Genomic DNA, 9,348 nt, shown 5'->3' on the forward strand with positions numbered 1-9,348 from the left:
TGAAGATATTATAGGCAGAGAGCTTAGAAGAGTGAAAGAATTTTAAATACCTTTATCAATGGTTGCTGACACTGGTGCCCTCCTGAGTTGTCTGGCATCATACCAAAGCTGCTTGGTGCAAATGATGGGAGCTGACCGCAGTCCTTTGTGCTACAAAGATTCCAATAATATTAAAAGGTAAAGTGTATAAAACTATAATTTGACCCCTCCTAACGTAAGGAAGAGAGATTTGGCCAATCACAAGAAAAGAAATCAGTATGCATTCCACTATGAAAACAAAGATTTTGAGATAGTAGAATGGTTGGACACTCTGTGATAAGAAATGAAATCGGGTTGTGCAGGGCCTAATACATGTTTCTCCAAATGAAGACAAGTTGATGGAGGCTAGGTATGGACATGTCCAATAGAGACCGGAAAGATATCCTAGTCGGATGGCCCTTTCAATGACTGTGGATAGAAAACGACCAAGGGGGAGGCCAAAGATTTGGTACATGGATTGCACTCTTAGCAAATTTGCAGATGATACTAAACTGGGAGGAGTGGTAGATACGTTGGAGGGCAGAGATAGGATACAGAGGGACCTAGACAAATTGGAGGATTGGGCCAAAAGAAACCTGATGAGGTTCAATAAGGATAAGTGCAGGGTCCTGCACTTAGGACGGAAGAACCCAATGCACAGCTACAGCCTAGGGACCAAATGGCTAGGCAGCAGTTCTGCGGAAAAGGACCTAGGGGTTACAGTGGACGAGAACCTGGATACGAGTCAGCAGTGTGCCCTTGTTGCCAAGAAGGCCAATGGCATTTTGGGATGTATAAGTAGGGGCATAGCGAGCAGATCGAGGGACGTGATCGTTCCCCTCTATTCGACACTGGTGAGGCCTCATCTGGAGTACTGTGTCCAGTTTTGGGCCCCGCACTACAAGAAGGATGTGGATAAATTGGAGAGAGTCCAGCGAAGGGCAACAAAAATGATTAGGGGTCTGGAACACATGACTTATGAGGAGAGGCTGAGGGAACTGGGATTGTTTAGTCTGCAGAAGAGAAGAATGAGGGGGGATTTGATAGCTGCTTTCAACTACCTGAGAGGTGGTTCCAAAGAGGATGGTTCTAGACTATTCTCAGTGGTAGAAGATAACAGGACAAGGAGTAATGGTCTCAAGTTGCAGTGGGGGAGGTTTAGGTTGGATATTAGGAAAAACTTTTTCACTAGGAGGGTGGTGAAACACTGGAATGCGTTACCTAGGGAGGTGGTAGAATCTCCTTCCTCAGAAGTTTTTAAGGTCAGGCTTGACAAAGCCCTGGCTGGGATGATTTAATTGGGGATTGGTCCTGCTTTGAGCAGGGGGTTGGACTAGATGACCTCCTGAGGTCCCTTCCAACCCTGATATTCTATGATTCTATGATTCTATGGAATGAATATCAGAGGATCTTAGAGGGGCCAATTTACACAACAGCCAGGTGTATGTACAGTCATGATTTTTGGAAGAAGGCTATAAAAGTTGCCAACTCTGATGAAGACAGTAGCAAGGAGCTGAATGCTATCCTGGCCCCTATATTTTTCCTGACTCTTTATTTGCTTTTTTTTAAAATGTACACAGAACAAAAGCTTCAGAAACTGATTGATTGTGGATGCAGGCATAAAATGTGGACCTGTTACTGACCGGATTAGATCATCCATATCTTCATCAAATATCAGGGTCTAAAATCAGTTTCTACATGTGAGGAACATGTGTAATTTTCTCTTTGTAATTGCTTCCTCCAACCTCCCCCTCCTCCCTCCATAGAAGGAAGACATAGCAAATATGTTCAGATCCATGCATCATCCTAATGTCCATGTTCACTCAGTGAGGAAAACTCCCCAGTAACATTTAGAGTATAGCAGCTTCACAAATCCCAGCAAGTCTCTTCTTCATCTGTAAATATCCACTTATTAGAAGAAAGCATTAGAAAGAGGGCAAGAAAAAAGATTGTAAAAGAAAAATAACCAAAGCCCCATTGATAGCAGAAATTACAAACTGTGTAACAACATTCTTTGAAAAGTTCCCTTTTCTAAAAAAGAAAAGAAAAGAAAATCAATAGAAAAACTACATAAAAATCAGTGCAGTGAAACATTCATTAGAGAACCCAATCCCTGTGGTTACAATATACCTTCTAGTCTCTACTGTTGCTTGAAAGTTGAATGTGTTCTGGTAAACAACATACACTGTGGACAAACTTGTTATTGTATAGGGCACTAGTAATGCTGATGTGCATGCCTATTTAATTTTTTTTTTTGAACAGCTGGATATCTATTGAGTTGGAGGTTGCAGAAACAATATAGTGCTTTTATTTGAGACTGAAAGAACAACAAAGCTGCATCAAATCAACACTGAATTGATTTGATTTTGTAGTCTGAAATCTCTGGTCTATTATTGAAACGTTAACCTTTACCTCACTTTAAAGTATTGTCACATTATCTTATCCTAAGTTCACATTGAAATAAAACATGATGAAGCCACTTTACCCACTTGAGAAAAATCTGAATAAAAAAAAATTGTACTTGTGCTTAGTTAGATCTGAATTTTATTGTTGGCCCTCACCTGCTCATGGGCAGAGTCCAAAGACCTGCACATAATTCATATTTTTTGGAAAAAGAAGAGTTTTAACAAAGGCTTGACCAAAACCAAATACAACTTGGTCTGTGAAATGAAATCTTTGAGCTAGGTAGTTAAGCATTTGAAAGACTGCTATTAATAATCTTTGAGCACTGAAGATACAAAAAAACATTTAAAATATCCTATAAAATGCAGTGAGGCCCTCTGTGTAAGTATGTAACAGGAGAAAATTCATTGGAAAGCAGTGCCAGCTGCCCCAGATAAGGGGAGGCATGACTGGATATGAAGCTGAAGTAGATGCAGGGGCTTGATTTATAGGTTCTGAGGATAGCAGTGAGAGATGTCTGGATATCTCAGAATTGTGATTTGGACAGCAAGGGAAGGTTCCAGTCTAACCAAAGAGTGGCTAGAGAAGATTGCTTTCAAGAGATGCAAGCTACTCACTTTTCTCTGTAACTAAGGCTATGTCTACACTACACAGCTTTTAGCAACATGGAGGTGTGGCCACAGCTGTGCCGCTAAAAGTCACGCAGTGTAGCCGCTGTTTGTTGGCTCTCCTGCTGACAAAAAAACTTCTACCCCCCAAGAAGCGGCATTTGCATTGTTGGCAGGAGAGCGCTCCGGACGACAGTACGTTGTTCACACTGGCACTTGTCACGGCAAAAGGTTTTGTCTTTCAGGGTGTTCTTTTTTTAACACCTCTGAAAGACAAAAGTTTTATCATTCAATTGCCAGTATCGACATAGCCTTAGCTAAGATACCTTATCTAGATTGTTTAGCAGAAGTGTAAATCTAGATCTCTCAAGAAAACTGTTTCTATTTTTAAAATTCAATTTTCTTGTTTTAATAAATCTTGTTTCTATTAAGATTAATATTGTTTGGGAAACTCCACACAGATACCCTCAAAGAGAGCTCTGTAATTTCTAAGGTGAAGTGCTGAAGGGAAAAGTTTCTGAAACTTAAGCCCCCCCCCCACTCAATATTTGACACAAGGGGTGGACAGAGGAGTCTTCTCCCAGTTAGCTGTGTTGGTATCAGGCAGGGATGGATTAACCCAAGGTGAGATGTCAGAAGATCGAAGAGAAGATGGAGATGCTGGCCACAGGGACATACCAAACCCTATACTAAAATACCATCAAATTTGAATGGATTTAGAAACCTGTATCCGGGTCTATGGGCCAGGTCCGTCTCTAGTAATAAAGTGAATGTAATTAAGTAATGGACAGTAATAAAATAACAATCACTGTATAAGAAAGCATTTCTCTTTCATCCCCACACCTCCCCAGATTAAGACAAGTGCATACTTGATCAGAAACATCTAATTGTTTGAGAGATGAACGCTTGACAGAGGCAGATGCTTGAGTATGTTCACCAGTTATTTAAAGGCTTGATATAGATTAGAATTTGTTGGGAATTTTCTTACATTTGTTTATTTAAAATAGAGAATACATCTAATTTCAACATTTTCTATACAAAAAGTTAATTCTGAATTTTAATATTGTTTTAAAATTTGGGGGCTCTTTATCCTAAAAAGGCTATGTTTTTAAAACCTAAAATGAAATGAAATTTTTTCTATTGACCTAATCTGAAAAAATATTTCAGATTATTGGGTCACAAAATTTAAAGATTTTGACTTTTTATCCCATTTCAAGGTGGTAAAAATGTCAATCTCAATCTCTGAGATGGGAAAACCGTTTCGTGCCCAGCTCTGATCCAGCTCTTTCTGAAGTAAATGGGGTTCTTTCCACTTGTTTCAGTGGGCTTTGGATAAAGGGCAATGCCACTTTAGATGCAGAGTGGGAAACAGTTTAGGGCAGACTTTGGGGAAACTTGGACATATCATACTGCTTCAGTCCTGCTTGATCATATGTCATCCTTCTTTATGTTTCTACAGTCTGAGTTAGAATCAGCTTGCAATACAAACTGTGCCGTGTCTTGTGTCAGCTAATCCTTCTTTGTCAGTAATCTGCTATTCCTATTATGAATTTTATGATAGTCTCAAATTTTGGTTCCAAAAGGAACTTTATTTGACAACAACATGCTTCCTTTTCTAGTGCTAAGCATAAGCTTGTGGAGATAAAGGTATTTTTGCTAAGTATTATGCCAGCATCTCAACATAAATTACATTAATCTGTAAAAGTGATATGTTCAATGTCAAGCTTTTGAAAATCAGCACAGTATGTTTCACATTTCTTGATTGTAAGCAGCAATGCTTAAAAAAAAAAACTTTTTACCTTTGCACAACCTTCTTGTTTTACAAGAGTACCCTTGTTTTTAAAAAGCCTCTGATCTGGACCATTCTTATGAATAAAGCTGCTGTAGCAATCTTCACATAAAACAACGTCGAACTCTCTACTGTTTAATTTCCACCTGAAATGCCTCTGGCAGTGTTATATCACAGCATCGGAAAGGGAAGGTAGACCATTTTATTTTGACAGCAAAATGAAATATTTCCCTGTCCATTCCCAAGAACCTAGAAATGGCAGAAGAGGAAATGTAGTATGCCAGGAACTTTCTAGATTTTTGGAAGGATGTATCATCATATCACTTACACTGATCAGTACAGTTGCAGAAAAGGCATTGAATTGATTTTCAGGAAAACTGGGGTGTCTAGTTTTAGTTTAGTTTTCATTATGTTTAGCGTTTCCTCTGGCTTTACGAAGGTTTTAGATAATTAATTGGTGTGGAAAAAAACAGGTCTGGAGCTTGAGTGACTGGAGTGTAAAAACATGGAGGATCTTAACTGCTGCTTGAGTTGGCCTGTCTCCTGCTCAACAAGCTTTCCTAAAAAGGACAGATTAAAGACGGGATGGTAATTGGCCAGAACATTAGTATCAAGATATGTTTCCTTGAGACAGGACTAGAAAACAGGGTTTAGCCCGATCTTCATCTCAAGAGTAATTCCTCTCCAGTTTATCACATTACTGATGATCTCTGTTTATTCATCTCCAGCATGGAGGCTGAGTTCAAATGTCCTCCATAAGAGACATTTCACTTGAAATCTGAGGACAGTTTCCTTTGATGTCAAATAGGGTAACCTTTTCCCAAGCATCTGACATGGACTTTGTCTCCATCATTGTGGGATGATTGCACACCCACCCTCTCAAAGGCAGGGAAGACTGGAAGGGAAAAACTCTGCAAGAACATCTGCACCCACTTGTACCTTAGCTAATTCTACAGGAATTGAAACAGACATTCATCTCTGTTGGTTGTTCAAGCTGCATTCATCAGGCTGTCTGGTTAATGTTTCTTCATTTTATGTATCCCCAAACCCTGAATTGTTTTGGGGGCTCTCTGCTGCTCCTTTCTTATCTCAGCTGCAATGTTTTTTCCTGTAGTGTGTTCAGGAATGAATTCAGTGTTGCAAATGAGGTCCTAATAACTGACTTAATCCTATATTTAATACTACAGTAAATAAGCTCTAAACCTATTTTACTGCTTTTAAATATTATGCAGATTGGTGGTAGTGTATTTTCTATGATTACTGTCTATTCATTTTCTCAGCCAGTATTTGGTAATCTGTGACTTATTTCTAGGCCATTGCCTTTATATTTAGCTACATTTAGTCTTTAATCTCAGTTTGCTATCCTGAACTACATCTGCACTTATCAGCTTTTGAGCCTAAATATGCCCCAATCATTTTGGATTCTGTTATTCTGTAACTGCTTCAACCCATCTGCATTCTCCCTTAACCTTTCTCACAATGGAATATCAGCAGCAAAGCTAACTACTTGGGAAACAGTGCCCTTGTCAAGGTCACTGTGATTAGCTTTATTTTATTTTTCTGTTTGATTGCCTTACTAAAGCTCTGTCATGGGTACAGGACAAGCTGCACTTTAGACCCATTTTAGTCCCTCTCAAGTGCACCTTTTTGGTGAGAGGTTTCACTACTTTCACCCATCTGCGGGTGGAACTCTGCATTTAACCAGTCTTAGATTACATCTCTGGACAGCAGCCTCTTTCCCAACCTTGTTAACCCAACATGCTCAATTGGTTTTGGTGACTGTAAGCCCTTTTCTGCCAGGAGCTGGTGCCAGCACCTGATTAAAGCAACTCTGTTACAGGATGGCTGGCCCCTGTAAATGAAAGAGGTTCAGCTGCTCTGCGACAGATCAGGTGCTCCCAGCTTGGCCAATTAACGCGGGGGGTAGGGCTGCACCTGGGTCTGTAAAGGGTCAAAGAGTGAGTGAGAGAACAAAAGGAAACTGCAGGACTAGGTGCAGCAGTGAGTCGTTAGCAAGCTGGGGAGAAGTCCTGACTTGGGACAGACTCAAAAAGAACATATTTAAAGGAAAGTATTATTTTATCTTTGACTGGGTTACTGGTCCACTAGACAGGAGGGAAGTTCTAAGCATGGTTTTAGTACAGCTTTTGACACAGTCCCATGTGACATTCTCATAAGTGAACTAGGAACATATGGTTTAGATGAAATTAATATGAGGTGGGTGCACAAGTGGTTGAAAAGCTGGTCTCAAAAAGTAGTTACCAGTGCAGTGGCAGATTAAAGATTTTGCTGCCCCCTAGGCCCTGAAATAATTGCCGCCCCCCCAGCTCACCTCCACTCCACCTCTGACTCCTCCCCTGAGCGCGCCACTGGGTCCAGCTTCTCCCTTCCAGTGCTTGTGCGCAAAACAGCTTCGCGAAGGAGGGGGGTAGGGGGCGGAACGTGGTGCGCTCAGGAGAGGAGGCAGGGCTGGGGTGGGGATTTGGGGAAGGGGACCAATAGGGGCAGGGAATGGGGGCGGGGAAAGGGTGGAGTTGGGGTGGGGGCGGGGGCAGAGGGCATGAACCGGCGCCGGGGGAAGTAGCCTCTGGCTGCTATTGTAAATTTGCTGCCCCTGCAAATTTGTCGGCCTAGGCGTTAATATGCCACTGTATCAATGGGTCATTGTGAAACTGGGAGGAGGACTGCATTAGAATTCAAAATGACCTTGATACATTTGAGAATTGGTCTGAAATCAAGAAGATGAAATTCAGTAAAGACAAGCTCAGAGTGCTTCACCTAGGAAGGAATAATCAAATGCACTACTATAAAACGGGGATTATCTGGGTAGGCAGTAGTATTTCTGAAAAGGATTTGGGGGTATAGTGGATCACAAATTGAATGTGAATGAACAATGTGGTGCAGTTGCAAAAAGGGCTAATATCATTCTGGAATGTATTAACAACAGGTTGTCTTATGTAAGACATGGGAGGTAATTGTCCTGCTCTACACAGCACTGGGGCCATTTTTTTCCACCCGACTTAGTTTGCTTTTCTCAAGACTAAACATGCCCAGTTTTAATCTTTTCTCATAAGTTAGGAAGGCAATAAAAGTAAATTATTTAGAAAAACTGACTTATGAGAAAAGATTAAAACTAGGCATGTTTAGTCCCTTGGTATTCTCTGGACTATACCTTATTTTTTCCTCCATATTGTTTCCTGTTTGTTTTCCCACTAACAAGGTCCTTTGATTTAACCCCCTGAAGTCAGGCAGGATAATATCATACAAGTAAATAGAGGTGCACCTGATGGTCATAAAATAACTCTCATTCTCCACACACTAGGTGCATATGCAGATTTTATTTTAAAAACCCTATTTGATCAGACACCACCAGAGCTCTATGTCCCCAAACAGGCTCAACATAGGAGCTCTAGAAATGGAGACAGCACAATATTTAGCACTTCCCCACATTTAGCCTCCAATCACTGAGGTGCCTTTGGTGCCACAGATATAAATTCAAGTTGCTTGCCTCAGCAGGATTCCTGCAGGAAGTTGGAATTGCCTACCTTCCTTTATAGGATGATCTTACAAGGAACCATGCATGGAGCAGAGCAGAAGAGCTCCCATTGCTACTGATCTTCACCTATATGGCCAGCTGGGATTGACTGATAAATCCGTAGTCATGGGCCCTGTCACCCCACTCTCACCCCACCTTGGCTTGTCCCACCCCAAAACCTCCCTTTACACTAGCTAATTGGGGAGTACTGGTTGGGCTGTGCTCCACAGTAAGCAGAGGGTTTGAATCTGCTATTCCGAGTTTTCAGATTTTCAATTTTTTGTAGCACCTTTATTGTGCTTTAGGGATTCCATGGCTATTGAGAAGATAGGTCCAGATTTTGTTGTCAACTTCAATAGTAATTAGAACTAGCTGGAAAAATGGACCTTTTTTGCATGAAAATTTTTACAGAAAAAATATCCCCTTTTGAAGTTTTCCTGAGGACAAAGTCTGGTTTGCCACATGAAATTTGGGGAAGTTCCCCTCCCCCCAACTTGCCCATAATTTCTTCCTGTTTCTCAACATTCATCACTCTGAAATGAGCACTTTTTTTTGTTACAGAGTAGCAGCTGTGTTAGTCTGTATTCGCAAAAAGAAAAGGAGTACTTGTGGCACCTTAGAGGCTAACAAATTTATTTGAGCGTAAGCTTTTGTGAGCTACAGCTCACTTCATCGGATGCATTCAGTGGAAAATACAGTGGGGAAATTTATATACATAGAGAACACGAAACAATGGGTGTTACCATACACACTGTAAGGAGAGTGATCACTTAAGGTGAGCTATTACCAGCGGGGGGGGGGGGGGAACCTTTTGTAGTGATAATCAAGGTGGGCCATTTCCAGCAGTTGACAAGAATGTCTGAGGAACAGTGAGGGGTGGGGGAAATAAACATGGGGAAATCGTTTTACTTTGTGTAATGACCCATCCACTCCCAGTCTTTATTCAAGCCTAAGTTAATTGTATCCAGTTTGCAAATTAATTCCAATTCAGCAGT

This window comes from Natator depressus, chromosome 5 (genome assembly GCF_965152275.1).
Source record: "Natator depressus isolate rNatDep1 chromosome 5, rNatDep2.hap1, whole genome shotgun sequence".
NCBI classification, from domain to species: Eukaryota; Metazoa; Chordata; order Testudines; family Cheloniidae; genus Natator; species Natator depressus.